The sequence below is a fragment of the Protopterus annectens genome, chromosome 8.part0, assembly GCF_019279795.1.
Source record: "Protopterus annectens isolate FY-2018-M chromosome 8.part0, PAN1.0, whole genome shotgun sequence".
Lineage (NCBI taxonomy): Eukaryota > Metazoa > Chordata > Ceratodontiformes > Protopteridae > Protopterus > Protopterus annectens.
Genome location: NC_056741.1, coordinates 1,645,887,361 through 1,645,902,817, shown reverse-complemented (window position 1 = coordinate 1,645,902,817; position 15,457 = coordinate 1,645,887,361). Strand labels below are relative to the sequence as shown.

Genomic DNA, 15,457 nt, shown 5'->3' with positions numbered 1-15,457 from the left:
CAAAATGTTATTGTCTGTCAAGAAACCCAAACTCTCAGCAGGCCAAATACTCTACAGTGACAAAGCAAAACCTCTCAGTGGAAACTCTGAAAACAAAATGTTATTGTCTGTCAAGAAACCCAAACTCTCAGCAGGCCAAATGATGTATTGTTGTGCTGTCTCCAAGTTATGGAATAATCTTCCTCCTTCACTCAGAACAATCAGTAATCCTGCTTCCTTTAAAAAATCCCTCAAATTACATTTCTCTCGAGAGCTGTGCTCCTGTACCCCAACAAATAACCCCAACACCTGACTTCCCACACTGGAGCCTCAACCTTTACCAACATTCCCCTTCTCTTCTTTGTACCATTCTGACTCCTAGCTGTCACCTTGACTGTACTCTTCCTCCTACAGCCTGTCACCTCCTTTCTACCCTGAGGTCAGCTAAGAACTCTACAAACATATTTATACTCGTGTATTACTCTAGAATACATAGCATCATTACCCGACTGTAAACATTATTGCTGTTTCTGCTATTACTCTCTTTTCATGTGACAGTACTGCTCAAAGTACCTCACTCTATGTATCATGTTTCACTGTTGCATGTGATCAAGGATCACTTGTATGTAATTAATGAAATCATAGTTCTGCTCAAAATGTCCTATGTATTAATATTGTTTTACTTTTCTATGTAATTAATGTGGAGCTTTTCTCCCTAGGCCTCCACAGAAAATGGGCTCTTCCTAGGCCCAGTGGACTTTCCTGGTTAAGAAACGTTATTGCAAGCCAAGGAGGAGGCAAAAATGAATATGTGCCAAGTCATGTAATTGCTCAGGAGAAATCATTGCAGCAACCAAGCCAAATGAAATAATACTGGCAATGTCAAATTATAACTAAACAGAAAAAAATATGTAAAGTGGCCTGTTCATGATCCATAAATAAAAAGCACAGCTTTTGTTACCCAGACTGAGCTGGTAGGGTTGGGGGTAAGTTATATAGTTACTTGTGTGTTGGGGAAGGCTGTGCCTTTATGACCAAACCACAGCCCTTGCCTGGGGTATAGATATAACTGCCTTGGTATACTGCCCTACTGTAATGTTTCAGTGAAGTACAGCCACAGTTTTTGTTTGTTGTTACTTTTTATGAGAAGTAAACATGCCGTTATTGTCTAATATAAAATACATGCCTGTGATATAAACAGGACCTGCTCGGGAGACATGTATGTTTCCCAGAGACTACCCCTTATCTGAAACAGGCTCCCCATCATTCTGAAGCAGAGTTCCTCCCTAACCCAATTCAAGTGTAATGTGGACAGTTGGATAGAAATGGTACATATACAGGTAGCCTATAAATGTTTCAGCTCCGAAACCCCTGCTTATACTTAGTAAGGATAACAGAACTTATTTGAGATACATACCTAAGGCCCTAATACAAAACAAAAGGTGTAATGCATGCAAAATAGTGGGACACTGCAAAGTAAGCACTTACATATGTAAGGAAATGCTGGTGGGAAACAGGGTTTGAGATGTTATACAACTAATGTAATGGTCTATCAAGCTGGTAGATAAAAGGCAGACATTCACTGAATCAGACAGGTAGGTCCAGCCTGTCATTGCATTCTTTGTTCCTATGGTATTATATCAATAAAGCAGTGTGATGTTACTGAAAATATTCACTGCAGACTAATGTCCTGTTTCTTATCTTTATTTCAGATTGTCACTATTTTGGACTCACTGAAATACCCTGATTTGATTTGCTACAGCAGTGGACATTATGAAGCCTGACAGAAGCACTAAGTGTGAAACTTTACAAATAATTGTATGCAGCAATTATTTTTTTAAAAAGCACAGTAACAAAAGATGACAATATTTATAACAATGACATGAACTCTATAAGTGGGCAAGAAAATGTTGTTGTATGTTTGTGTGGTACAAACAAGGAGATGTTGAGATTCTGAAGCAACACCACCTAATGCATGAATATCCAATGGGATACAGAAAAGCTGTACTTGAAGCCCTTGAATAACAATTAAGCCCTGTTGAGAAGTGGTGACCTTGCGTCTTGTAATCATTTTGGGAAACATGTTACTCAAAATTAAACAGTTACAAGACGAATTACAAATCAGTGTCACTAAAACAATTCATACCAACCTCAGCTCTAAATGTTATTACAGCACCGTTGTTTCCTGGTACAGTATCTTGCAGACTTTCTTCATCCATATGCTGAATTACTACCGAAGGAAAGAAGAAGGAAGACGCAGAATAAGGATAGATGCTATAATCTACCAAAATACCTTTTAACAAGCTTTTGAGAGATTCCTGCATCTTAAAATATGTTACACGAGTTTTTATTGCCTGAATTAATTTGTTGAATGTTTACATGTATGCAACCATGTTCCTAATTAATGTAACAGCTCACAAACTTCATTTTTGTAATTTGTCCATGTTCCCACAGACTAGTTTGTCTAAACAGAGTTTAGGAGTCCATGATGTAGGCAGCATGTGACAGTACATAAAATATTTTTACCAGTATTCAAGAGGATGACTTTAGTAACTAGAAGTGCGCTCTACATTTCTTTATCATTCTTTAACTTCTTATATTTTTTGTTGTTTTTATTTAAGGAAAAACTTTGAACGCTACAATGATTAAAATAACAGTAACATGCTTCAGTTTTGGGTTTTATCCAAAAGATGTATTTATTTATTTAAGAAGCAGTTGGGTGGGCTGATCTAAAGATCCTTTTCATTGACGACCTGAAAAAGAAGTATATTGGTCATTGTTCTTTATTGTCCATTGTAAATATTTCCCTTTTCAAATAGGTCCACATGGCATTTTACTGTAAAAACCTAATGTTGACTATAATTTGAAGTTCTTCACAAATACGATGTTAAAGGACCTTCTAACTAAGGAAGAGAAAATCAGCAGACAGTAGTTTGTAACTGGCATATATTTAATGTAAATCACATCTACAGGCATAGAGCTTATGTTTGGCAGGCAGCCGTTAGGTCTTGTAGTTTGTTACATCCTCTAGTCCCACCTACCTATAACAGCATACTTGAAAGAAAAATATATTAATGAATAGATGTTTTTCTAAGCTAAGACATATGATTGTCCCTAGTAAATGTTCACTTAAATACATTCGATAATTTAAAGGAAAACTGATAATCCAAACTAAAGCATACATACAAACTATCAAAAAATATATGAAATCATCCACATATTAGTTAGTGTTCATTTTGCAAGACCAATACAATAATCCATTTCCTGTTTTTTTTTTTATTTCTAGATCCTCCTTCCTCTTTGGCATGGCATTCATTAAAGTATGAATAATTAATCTAGTCATAGAGTTGTGTGGGGATTCAGTCTCTCGCTTACACTCACCTACTGGAAACGTTATGTGTAAGCAGATTTAAGATTAATGTATTGTACTACACTGCTGGGTTCAGAAATAAAACAGAAGTATACATTTTAAAAAAATGCTGTGGAATGAAAGCTGAATTTACCATAATCCCCTCCATTTTTGAATTTCGGCATTATTTATTTTTAAATACTGCACTTCAGTTTTCTTCTTAGATTTGTTATATAAAAACTCTTAAAGCAAAATCAAAAAGTAAAACTGGACAAAATGAAGTATAAGGGCATTTTAACTAAGTATTATAAATGTGAACCATACAGAAAAGAAAAACTCTACAGAGAAAAGGAGCCCTCTACATATTTCATTTATCTTGCAATTTCTATTATAAACAGTTTGCTGGCTTTATAAGCTCCTTAAAGTAGAATTCATACACAAAAATGGAACCCTGTCTTAAAAGGGGTGTAAGTTGGAACAGAAGAAAACAATATGCTGCATTATCATGCACTGGTTGTAAATGCTGATCATCTACTGACCTCACTATATTGAACACTTCCATCATTAAGGACATCCCTGATCAGGGAAAAACTCACTTCTAATCCTCTGTGGGGAGGATACATTATTGTTACTGCCACATATTGGTGTTGCAGTGCAGTTCTAATACTTCCTGCCTGATGCTTGATCAATTGTCATAAAGAGGTGGACCAGCCAAGTCCCCCCCCCCCCGCAGTCATAAAAGGTTCACTGTAGACAAAGAATAAACATGCCAATTTCTGCAAAAGGAAATACATAATCAGCATTAACTTTTCAAATAATGTCAAAACTAATAAGGAAAAACAGAAAATATGTAATCTTCAACCACTCATTACAGGCATTTTACAATTTGAGTTTTGTTTCACTCAGAGAACTTTCAGGTACTTATAAATGGCTGAAAAAAAGACCACAAATGCATTTTGTTTCATTTTTAACAAGCAAATGTGAACAGTTTTGAAATAAAACAAGGTAACAGGGTACTGTGAATATAAAAGCTGTTGCACATGAAAATGTCCTTAAACTGAGTACATACCATTTATGTTTTAGTAAATGGGTGCAAACAATCATTTTATCAGTGACTTAAACTAATGTGAATAATTAAAAAAACAGGTGATATAGAAGTTTTATGAATGTGAAAGATGTTCAGCATAAAATTATCTGCAACTGAAAGACATTTAAAATACAAGTTCCATGGAGTTGTTTTATAAATGGGTGAAAATGCTTCCCGTGATGGCATGTTATATAACTGGATTTCTTTATTAGCGAAAAAGTTATACTTGCATTGTTCTCTTTTTCAGAAACATAATGTTTTTGAAGATCCAGCTAGAAAGTACAGTTGTGTAAGGTGCTTTTATTATTACAGTAATTGTTCAGGGAGAAGTCATGTAACAGTAAATCAAAACATTTGGCTTTACCTACCTTTTATTTTCCACAATCAGGTTTTTCTAGTAGTGATTCTCCAGGGAAGTATATTTTGAATCATTCTCACATAGGTGGTGATGCAGGTGGCATGAAACTCCAATATTACTGTATTACTGACTTCTCATTTGCTTCTGTTTTTGAGTAACAATCCCCTATTGAGATATGGACTTGTAAAGTGCAATATAGCAGTGTTGGGATTGTTGTTAGCATTATTAAAAACAAGTCGAACCCAAGAAACATTTTACAGCTTATAGGACCATAGAAACTTTGTACACCTTTCCAACAGCGTGATGGAGGAAGGGAAGTTTTACCCCAGGATTACTTCCCGTGAAGATCTATGGTTATGTTAAATACCTCACACAGTTGTACTAATCACTTCCGGGACTGCCACTTAATAGTAAATCGTAACAGGTAGAATCCTGTGGTGGACAGTCAGAAGATCCCTTGTAGCATATCTTTATGAAAATCTGTCCTGACCATGGTCTATGATTCCTTTTGTAGTATTTGGTAAAAGTCTGGATAGGAGGCTATGTGTCAGCTTTCAAAATAACATGTACAAAAATGTGTAACTAAGCTGCTGAATGTTTGGCTTACCTAGTAAAATGTATTCTGCAGTGCCCTGCAAAGGGTTTTAGCACTTACCATAGCAAAATGCAATATTATGGTTACCCCCTACTCCTTTATTTTAAAATAAATATTCAATTGCTGTGACTTTCTGAAAGCATGAAGTTTTTCTGGGACAGTTTCTTAGCTAACTGCACACAACAACAGGTTTAGAAAAGACCAATAACTGGATGGCCTGATCTGTAGACACTGCTCCCCATTATGGTACTAATTAGGGTAAAAGGCTAGTAACTGGATGGCCTGATCTGTAGACACTGCTCCCCATTATGATACTAATTAGGGTAAAAGGCTAGTAACTGGATGGCCTGATCTGTAGACACTGCTCCCTGTTATAGTACTAATTAGGGTAAAAGGCTAGTAACTGGATAGACTGATCTGTAGACACTGCTCCCCATTATGGTACTAATTAGGGTAAAAGGCTAGTAACTGGATAGACTGATCTGTAGACACTGCTCCCCATTATGGTACTAATTAGGGTAAAAGGCTAGTAACTGGATAGACTGATCTGTAGACACTGCTCCCTGTTATAGTACTAATTAGGGTAAAAGGCTAGTAACTGGATAGACTGATCTGTAGACACTGCTCCCTGTTATAGTACTAATTAGGGTAAAAGGCTGGTAACCAAATGGACTGATTTGAGGAGACTGTTTTCCATTATGATATTAATTAGAGTAAAACAATGGTAACTTGTTGGACTGAGTTGGAGAAAGACTTTTTTTTTTTTTTTTGACACACATATTACAGCTTGTAATTCTGAATTCATTCTCCTTAATGTCGCAGCAGGTAGTCTTCGCCTAGATAGCTGCTAAATGGCTCCTGTCTCAACCTGCTCCAAGTCAGGTAATTTCAGCTTCTTCAGCACAAAATTCAAATTCTATGGAGGGGCAATATGTCTCTTTGAAGTACTTATATGCTGGTCACCTCTTAAGAAGGCTGAGCCAGATGGGCTGGCTGACGCACAACCAGAAATGGTGGTGACATGTACTTTGATGTATAGATATGCCAGGTTAGAATCAAACACATGAGCTGAGTCATCTGTTGTTCTAGGACTTGAATAGTTCAAGTGGTCTGTCTCCTACTGGAAATCCATGACAGATCTTTTCTCCTTTTAACTTTGTAGGTAAGGTTCTCTTATATTAGGTGTCATGGCTTCCTTTGTGATGTTTAGCATTGTATGGAAAAGAAGTCATTGGGAGGTACTGAGAGCTTTAGTGTCGAGCCTGTGGTACAGGACTTTTTAGTAAAGGTTTGCGCAGAGGTAAGAGTCAAGTTGCACAAATGACAGCTTTGTCAAAACAGAGAACTATGCTTGTCTTGGCAAAGAAGGAGTTGTTTGGCTAATGTTACCTTTGCCATGTTTGGAGTAGTACTGCAATGGCAAAAAATAAGATCCAAGTCCATAAGAATGAGAACACTTCTATTTTATAAACAGACTATTTCTGACATGCTGATGATATGAATGGTGTGCAAGTTCAATTTATGTTCACAATCCAGAGTTGTTTGCTTACTGAGAGAAATTTTTAAGTCTGTTCCAAAGCTGGGCACACTCTCTGTCTTTGTGAAGTTTAAAGCCATTGTTTCCCCTTTGTTTGCCAATATAGAACATCACTGTGGTATTGTTTGCTACATCCTTAAGGTAACCCAGAAAGAAGGTGCAGAAGGCTGCAGTGGCTTTGTAATGTGTATTCAGTTCTTTTAGGATATTGTGTCAAGACTTTACTTAGTAAGACCAACTGCCTTGTACTGCTAAACTGTTGAAATGGGCTTTCTCTCCAAGCAAACGCTAAAGACTCTGTTATCAACTGTTGTATTACCAGATAGGGATTCGAGGACATTCCTTTGCACAGACTATATGGGGCCATCCACAAAAGGAGTTCTCCCTCTGGCTTCTAAGAGGAATTATTATCCTGAAGGTGTTCAAAACCTAATTTCAAACATTTTGAGGGTCTATTGTGGGACTGCATTGTGGAGGCCTGTAGGAAGGGACTAGAAAATTGCATTATATCCCAAGGCTTTTAGGTGCTGCCTTCTATGACGTTTCAAATCTAGTTTGCTTCTATGACTGTACCCAGAAAGAGTGCTGATGTTGCAGGGTCGAGGGTGATTTATTGTCATTTACTGTGAGCTCTAAAGACTGTCTCAAAAAAAAAAAAAGGGAAAAGTACTTATGTTTTATTCTCTCAGATGTGCAAATATTATACCGAAACATTTGGTAAATACAGTCCTCTGAAAAGCCCAAATAGAAGAGGAAAGAACTGAAACTGGTGATTACCCAGTTGAAACTTGAGGTTACTTCCTGCAAGGTGCAATTAAGTACACATCATCCATGTTCAACAGTGTAGTCTGTGTTGTTGTCCAGAATACAAGTGCTTAGGTTCAGTTGGTGTCAATGTGTCAGAATTTTTAGGATCAAGAAGAGTCTGGAATAAGAGCTACCAATTATCCATCAACTGTAAAGCCTGGGTTATTTGACATGATGAAGTAATTGGAAAGTGAGAAGTTTGAGGTTTCTAAAGAAATTCTACAATGTAACCTTAAGCTATTATTTTTAAAACCTACCTGTTTATGGTGATCAGTTGCTGAAAGTTTCCTCCAAGGGGAAAAGGGGAATGGGAAGGCAGATCAATCAGTATGTAGGTACTTTAATTGTGTTGGTGTTTTCCTTTCCTTACAATCCTAATGTGACTGGTGGCAGATTCCGTGTTGGGTCTATAGTGATTCATGTAAAAATCACTTAATCAAAAAAAATGTTTCCAGGGAACAAACTTCCCAAACCTGCTAATTTACAACTTCAAGATTGCACAACAGTGGGAATAGCCCACTATGTGAGATCTTGCAAAGAACACCCACATTTCAGCATACCTATTCCTGTGTAAATGGGTCTAACCCAGCATTCACTTAACAATAATATTAAAAAAAATAAATTAATTAATCTATATGGTCAAAAATACATTAGACTATCAGTCAAACAGTGCAATACATAAAATCCAAACTTACAGCAAATGTATTTAGACCAAATAAATGGAATCCTCTTTCTCCAGGTTACCTTTCGTGCTCTGGCTCTGAGACTGCTGGATGGATGCTTGTTTTTGGTAAAAAGGTCTCTTGATAGCGGAGTAATTTCTTTGACATAGAGGGGTAGGTGCTTGATAAATTTCTACTACTGAAGATCTCATCTTACCTTTCTTTTCCAAGTCATTAATAACACCATCTGCTGGTAGCTCTCAACTCCAGATTTGCCCCTCATATTTTTGATCTATTTTTCATAAAATGAAAGTTGTTTATTTACCATAATGTTAGATCCATGTTGTCTGAATTTCATCTGCTTCAAACATATGGGTTGTTGGATCTGACCGCAGTGCCGACTTCGAAATTTTATCAGATCCAGAGCTCTGACTCCTCCCCTACCCATTATTTGCTAAGCTCTACCTCAGATGATCAGATTGAGTTTGCCCTCCATATTCTGTAAAACATGGCAACATACTACCTAAGATGAACAATCTTAAAATGAACCCCTTAATTTAGACAATCCCAATTTGTTCAGGAATAGTGGGTACATTTCCATATGACTATACACAGACAGAGAAAAAAATCCACTCAATTTCAAAGCCATATGTGACAATTTGGAAGGGGGTAGATGAGAGGCAGTTTGAAGTGAATGAAAATTACACAATATGGCTCTAACGTTATGTTAAGTACATAACTTTCATATCGTGTTGTCTATTTGCATGTTTCAAACATATGGAACAGAATCCTACCTAAGCTGCCAATCTGAGCAGTAACAAGGAAGGACATTCCCGAGTATGCTGGACTCAAAGAAGGAACATGATCTGGATATAATGTCCAGCTTATAGTGAGAGACAAAGGTGTGTACTGTAGCCAGGTAGCTGTGGCACAAATGTCATCAATGGATAAAACTCTAAATATTGTCAAGGCAGAAAATGCTCTGGTTGAATGGGTTTTTAGATTTACTCAGTAAGGGTAAATTTCTCTTATTATATACAAAAGAAATGCAATCTGAGAGCCAACTGGATACCATAACCTTAGTAACTGCCTTCCCCAACTTTTGTTTAGAAAAAGAAATGAACAATTGATCTTCCTTTCTAAATTCTTTTGGCCAGTGGATATAGAATCTGAGCTGCCTGTAACATATGCAGTAAGTATTCTTCTTTGTTTGAATACCTTGGAAAAAAACAAGCAAATGTACTGAATGATTTACATTAAGTTAGGGTGCCAGTTCAGGAAAAAAAATGTTAGTTCTAAGGGAAACTATCTTTGTGGAACACTAAATAAGGTGGCTTAGATGACAGGGCCTGTAGCCTTGAGCTTCATCTGGCTAATGTCACTGCCACTAAAAAAATGTTTTCCAACTAAAGAATTTTACATCTGTAGTGGTAGTAGGTTCAAACATAACCTAAGTTAAAGCTTGTAGCATAATGGCAATGAGTTTCTATTGGGAAGTCTCAGTAGAAAAGCACCTTTCAGGAAAGCTTTTAAAAATTTAGAGAAGCCACTGGAATGTCTTAACCATCCAACATGGAAATTGAAATTGCAGCCAGCTGTACCTTGATGGTGGCAGAGTTGAAACCTTTATCAAAGAGATTAGATATAAATTTTAGTATGGAAGGAACAGGTGTTGAAAACAGATCCAGGCCTTAGCAATAGGCCCAAATTGAGAACCTCCTCCCTTTACTGTGATAAATGTTCCTAGTTTGTCAGTTTCTGTGAAACAGAGAGAATATTGACTACTGTAGGAGAAAGCCTGGCATCTCTTGCTAATGTTAAAATTGGAGGAACCATATGGTTAACTTCATGGACTTCTGGTCCGTGGAAGGCAGTCCGGACAGGTAAGTAAGTAGATATGGATAATGACCCTACATCCATGAAGAATGTACTAGAAAAGGCCACAGGAAGGGGAACCATGTCTATCAAGGCCAAAAAGGGGCAATGAGGATCACCCTGGCTTTTGCACTGCCTTGCTTTCTGGATGAATTTGTTCATTGGGGGCAAAGGCATATTGGAAACCCCAGGCCAACTGTGGACCAGAGCATCCTTTGGTGACTGTCTGTATGGAGGAATCAAGGTAAAATACCTGCTGCATTTTTGTTCAGACAGGATACAAAATGGTCACAGCAAGGCTGGCACTAGTGAATGAAAGTGCTTTGTGGAGTGGAGAAGTTTACTCCCACTGCAGAGAGAGTCTTACCATTCTGTTGGCTCCTGGTGAGGGTATTCTTGGCTTTTGGTCCAAACAAGATAGGACCATCTTAAGGAGCATTAACAAAGAATGACATAAAGCCTTTTGCAAAGTCACAAAGCCACATCTAGGCATGGTTGACCCATAGTAATGCTGGTGCCTGCTGCTCTAGCAATACTGTCAGCTGCATTAGCGAACGAACACATGGCCACATTAGAGGAGGATTGAAGGGTGGAAAGCTGGGAGTCCACAGTTTTCCGAAGTTCTACAGGCAGCATCTACAAAAGGGACTTGGTGCTCTCTTTGGTCAAGTCTCTCTGGAATCTTGTTAAATGGGCTAGATAGTTCAGCAATCTAAGGGTGAAAGTCATTGATGCATATGCCTGCTTCCCAAATCTGTCCATCAGCCTAGATTCTCAGGAGAATAAACAGAGGAGCTTTCTTCTGATAGCTCGTTCTTGGTGACTGCTCCTAGCATACACAGTATCTACTGGTAGACCATTACTCCAGTTCTCCCGGTTTGTAGCTGCAGATAATACTTGATCAGCTGTCTTAGAGATGGCCTGCACCACATCAGGGTCCTTCCATGCCTGTTGAACGATACGGTCAATAAGTGGGTCAACAGGAGGTACCACCCAGGGCAATGTTCATCTGGAACCAAAAGTTTCCAAAAATGCTGACTCATCCTGTTAAGGGTCTTGGACAATCAGCTCCCTCACTGTTTCATTAATTGAAGAACATCATTGAATGGGGCATATTCAGAGAGGGAGCAAGGGGAAGACTCCCCTTTGTCTAAGTCAGTATCTTCAGTGAAAGACTCTGGGGAAGGGTCTAGGTGCTTCCATCTTTTTGCACATCCTTTTCTGGGGGAACAGTAGAAGGGTTATAATCGGACATGGAGCAGACAAAGCAAACTTCCTCAGAAGAACTTGGTACCAGCTGTCCAAAAGGATGAAGTGAAAGAACAGACTGCAGTTGAGGTTTGGGTGGAACTTGACTGGTTGAAGCTACCTTGTCTTTGGTATTTGCCAAAACCCTTTCAAACTCCTTGAAGGCTGAGGCTGCTCCCAGCGCCAATGACTCCCTCTGGTCCAAAGAAGAGAGGGAACCCTCAGCACTGATGACCCTGCCCCAAAGTCAGTCTTGAATCCATGTTAACCAGGGCCAAAGCCCCAAGACAGAGCGATGGCTCTGAGAATCCCAGTGTTGATTAACCCTCTCAGAACTCGGCACCAAGTCTCATCTCAATCTGAAGGCATTGGAGATGAGTGAGAGAAGGAAGCAATCAGCATTGAAGTTTTAAGCAGCTCCAGTGCAGTCAAAGGTGCTTTGGTTCCAGTTGGATTCAGTAATACCGAACCAGATGGGTGTGTCAGTATGGACTCCTGCAAGGGAAGGGAAGCTAAGTTGGCCAGTACTTGGTACCTTCCTAGGAGATGGTACCGGGATAGCACCAAGCTGGATCTGCATCCTCAAGAAATTCCTAATCATCCTATTGACATTGACTTGATAACCAAGTGGATGCTGCCACCAAAGGTTGCCAAGAGTATCTCTGTTCTTGCAAGATTGATGACTGAAGTCTTACACTCACCAGACCTCGTGAGTAACTAGTGCAAGGAGAAGGAATTTGGGCCTGAGAGACTGTCAGATCTGACCTTCAAGCAACCTTGGGGTCAGCACTGACCAAGGTTATCATTCTAGGAGACATTTTTTGGAAGCTTTAGAGGGAGACTTGCTCCTTTCCTTCTCTCTCTCGTCCTTCGCTTTTCCTTTTTCTCTTGTCCCTGTGATTTGGATTTCTCTCTTTTAGAAGGGGAAAAAGTTGAAGGGATAGCTTCTTATCTGTGTCAAAATGAGCCCCTTTAAAACAGATTTGTGCCTTCAGGTCTGAAAGGCCCTTGCACTAAATATTGCACAAGACTGGCAGTCTACATCAAGGTTTGTGGCACTGAAGCAATAAGCACATTTGGAATGTGGGTCCTTGGCAGTTTTTGTCTTAGGTCTTCACCATGTTGGAGACTACTGGATTTAAAAAATGCACACTCACACTCCGAGCATTTTATTTTTTAAATCCAGTAGACTCCAACATGGTGAAAACCTAAGAGAAAAACTGCCAAGGATAAAGGCAGATCAACAACATCTGCAAGAATATTTAAACACACCTTTAAATAGCCTTAAATAGCAATACTGATAATATGAAAAAAGGGCCTAAGGCCTTCATTAATTTTGATAGGCACTTAGAGTAGGCTAGCTGTCAGCACTAAGTAGATAAAAATCTTAACTACACTAATGAAGATATTAGTGTGAGAGAAAAAGTATCTTGGTAGGAGAGGAGGTGCAGAAAGAAAAAAATATGTAACTACTGTTAAAGAGCATTGTTCAAGCGGCAAATGAGATCTGAGCATTGGAGATGGAACCTAGGCAATTATGGGTAGGGGAGGAGTCAGAGCCCTGGATTCGATAAAGCTTCAAAGTCAGCACCAAAATCAGGTCCAACAACAGCTACATTTGAAATAGATGAAAACAGACAACACTGGATTCTGTGGTTTTCTGGCAAATTAGGGAGGATTGAATTCACTAAATAATGACAAACATTTGCATTCCAGACTTCATATCCTTCAGAAAATGAATGGTAACACCAAACCTTTTATTCTAGCAACTTTCTAAGTTTATAAAAGCAATGTTTAAAATGCGTCCCTATTTTCTGGGAGGCCTTGTCCCTCCCCCCACCCCATTTCTTGTTCTAATAAGTATGCATCTGCTAGCTATCTAAAGACTAACTATTAATGTAAATGTCTAAGGAATGAGAGTGTCCATTGGGTAGTTCTCAGTTTTTAGATAGGTAAGCTTTCTCATCAATCAGACAGGGATTCCCATTCTACTGCTTTTATACAGTCATATATGTTTTAGTGTGTGCACGCCTAAGTTATCTGCAGTGACAGTGACCTTTTTCACTTTCTAGTCATTCCTCTGTTTTTGTTATTTTCTTGTATCTGACCAAACAGAGAGCTCTGATAAGAAATAATGCAAACTAAATCATTCATACATTTTAAAGCTAACGTATGTGAAATATACACCTTCTTATTGTAGCTATCTAGTACTGGAATACCAAAGGAACTGACCTTTATTCTGACATGCAGTGGATAGGTTTGTGGGTGTGTGTGTATTATATATATATATATATATATATATATATATATACACACACACACACACACACAGAGAGAGAGAGAGAGAGATAGATAGAATGAATTGTGTGTGTGTATCTGATTTCCTACTTAATCCATCACAGAGACTATGAAGCCATTGAGTGTGGTAATTTTTACATACTGTCCACCTACAACAAACAAGCACATTTACTTACAGATCCAGGCAAGAAATGTTTAAGAAAAACAAGTATTTCAGTTTTGTTGAAAGAAAGGTGAACTGTGAGAGGGATGAGCTACTGTGACATAGTAAGGTCATCCAGCACAGCTAAGGGTCCGTCAGCTAAAGAGGCAATATGAAGGATGAAACAGACTAAGAACAATGTGCCATTTACATAGGAATCACATGCTGTCTGCTTCAAAGCCTTCAAAAGTGTGACAGCTACAATGGTCGTGGCACAGAAAAACCACTACTAGAAAAATCCATCCGTAATATTTGTTATGAATTCCACCTGCAATGACCCTCCATGAAGAAGATTGTTTTTTAACAATAGAATATTCAGTGTGTCCCATCAGAAACAATTAAATACTTCCCAGCTCATGTTATCTAACTTTAAGAACTCATTCAGCTCCCTAGATGAAAATGCATTTGAAAATAAAAATGTAATTATGAAACAGAAAAATATAATAGTAATTACATATATGCGTCTGCTAACAGAGGCTACTTTCATAGGACTGGTTAACTACACCTGATGTGCTACGGTTTATAAAGGGAACTTCATTTTCTCTTTTACCGCCTCTTAAAGGCTGGTAGAATAAATTGTCACAAGAACAGTGGATTCGGTATTTACTTACTAAACCTGTTTTCCTTGTCAGTCTTATTTTGTCATAACATTCTATCTGTATGTTGACATTTCCAATTATTTCACATCTGTTCCTGTTTGATCTAAATAGGATAATTTAGAAAATCAGTTTGTTGGAAAACTGGGTATCTAAAATCTCTGTTTTTGTTGTTTACATGCATGTACTATTAAAATGTTTAAATGGAATGGTAAATGATGGCATACTAGGTATTCTAAGCACCATCACTAAATAAATGAGTGAGGCTGTACTCTATTGGCAAAAGAAAGTTTTTTTTTTTCCTGAAGAGTATTTACATAGAGAAGTAAAGATGTGGTACGTGGCAATAATGTCCTTGACTGATACCAGTGTCATAATAAATAAGAGGGCTGACGGTGAAATCAACAGTGTGGCATTTCTTTTGTGCGATTAAGTTTCTTAATGTTGCATGTTACATGTTGTAGGTGATATAAACATGGAACTGCAGGTGGCTGCCATTATCCAATGAGTTATAGTTACTCACAGCTATGATGCAATATTTATGAGTAACAGTGGTGATAAATCAATACCTTTTTATTACTGGCAGTGTTATGAACTAAACAATAAGCCAAATCAAACTATGCATGAGATTACATTACTATCACAGCTGTGAGGTTTCCTGGCACACAATGTATAACTATGTACTTCAACTAATTAAAATGACAGGTGCCCATCTTATGCTGAAGAAATACATTTGTATTCTTATCCACTTCAGTATGAATTATAATACATACAGTAAAGTGACATTATCATGGTATATACTTCTTTGCTTATGACAGTCTTTACCCAGAAAAGCATCAACGTCTTAGCAAGTATATATATATA

General features: G+C 38.0%; 1 protein-coding gene across 3 annotated transcripts in view; it reads left to right on the top strand.

Annotated features, from left to right (window-relative positions):
* Window positions 1–14,998, top strand: part of B3GAT1 (beta-1,3-glucuronyltransferase 1) — a 2,298,313-nt gene extending 2,283,315 nt beyond the window's left edge. For all 3 annotated transcript variants that reach the window (XM_044081176.1, XM_044081174.1, XM_044081175.1), the window contains one exon: window positions 1,692–14,998. The gene's annotated coding sequence lies outside the window, so the exon portion shown is untranslated. The remainder of the gene's footprint in view (window positions 1–1,691) is intronic.
* The last annotated feature ends 459 nt before the right edge of the window (window positions 14,999–15,457 follow it).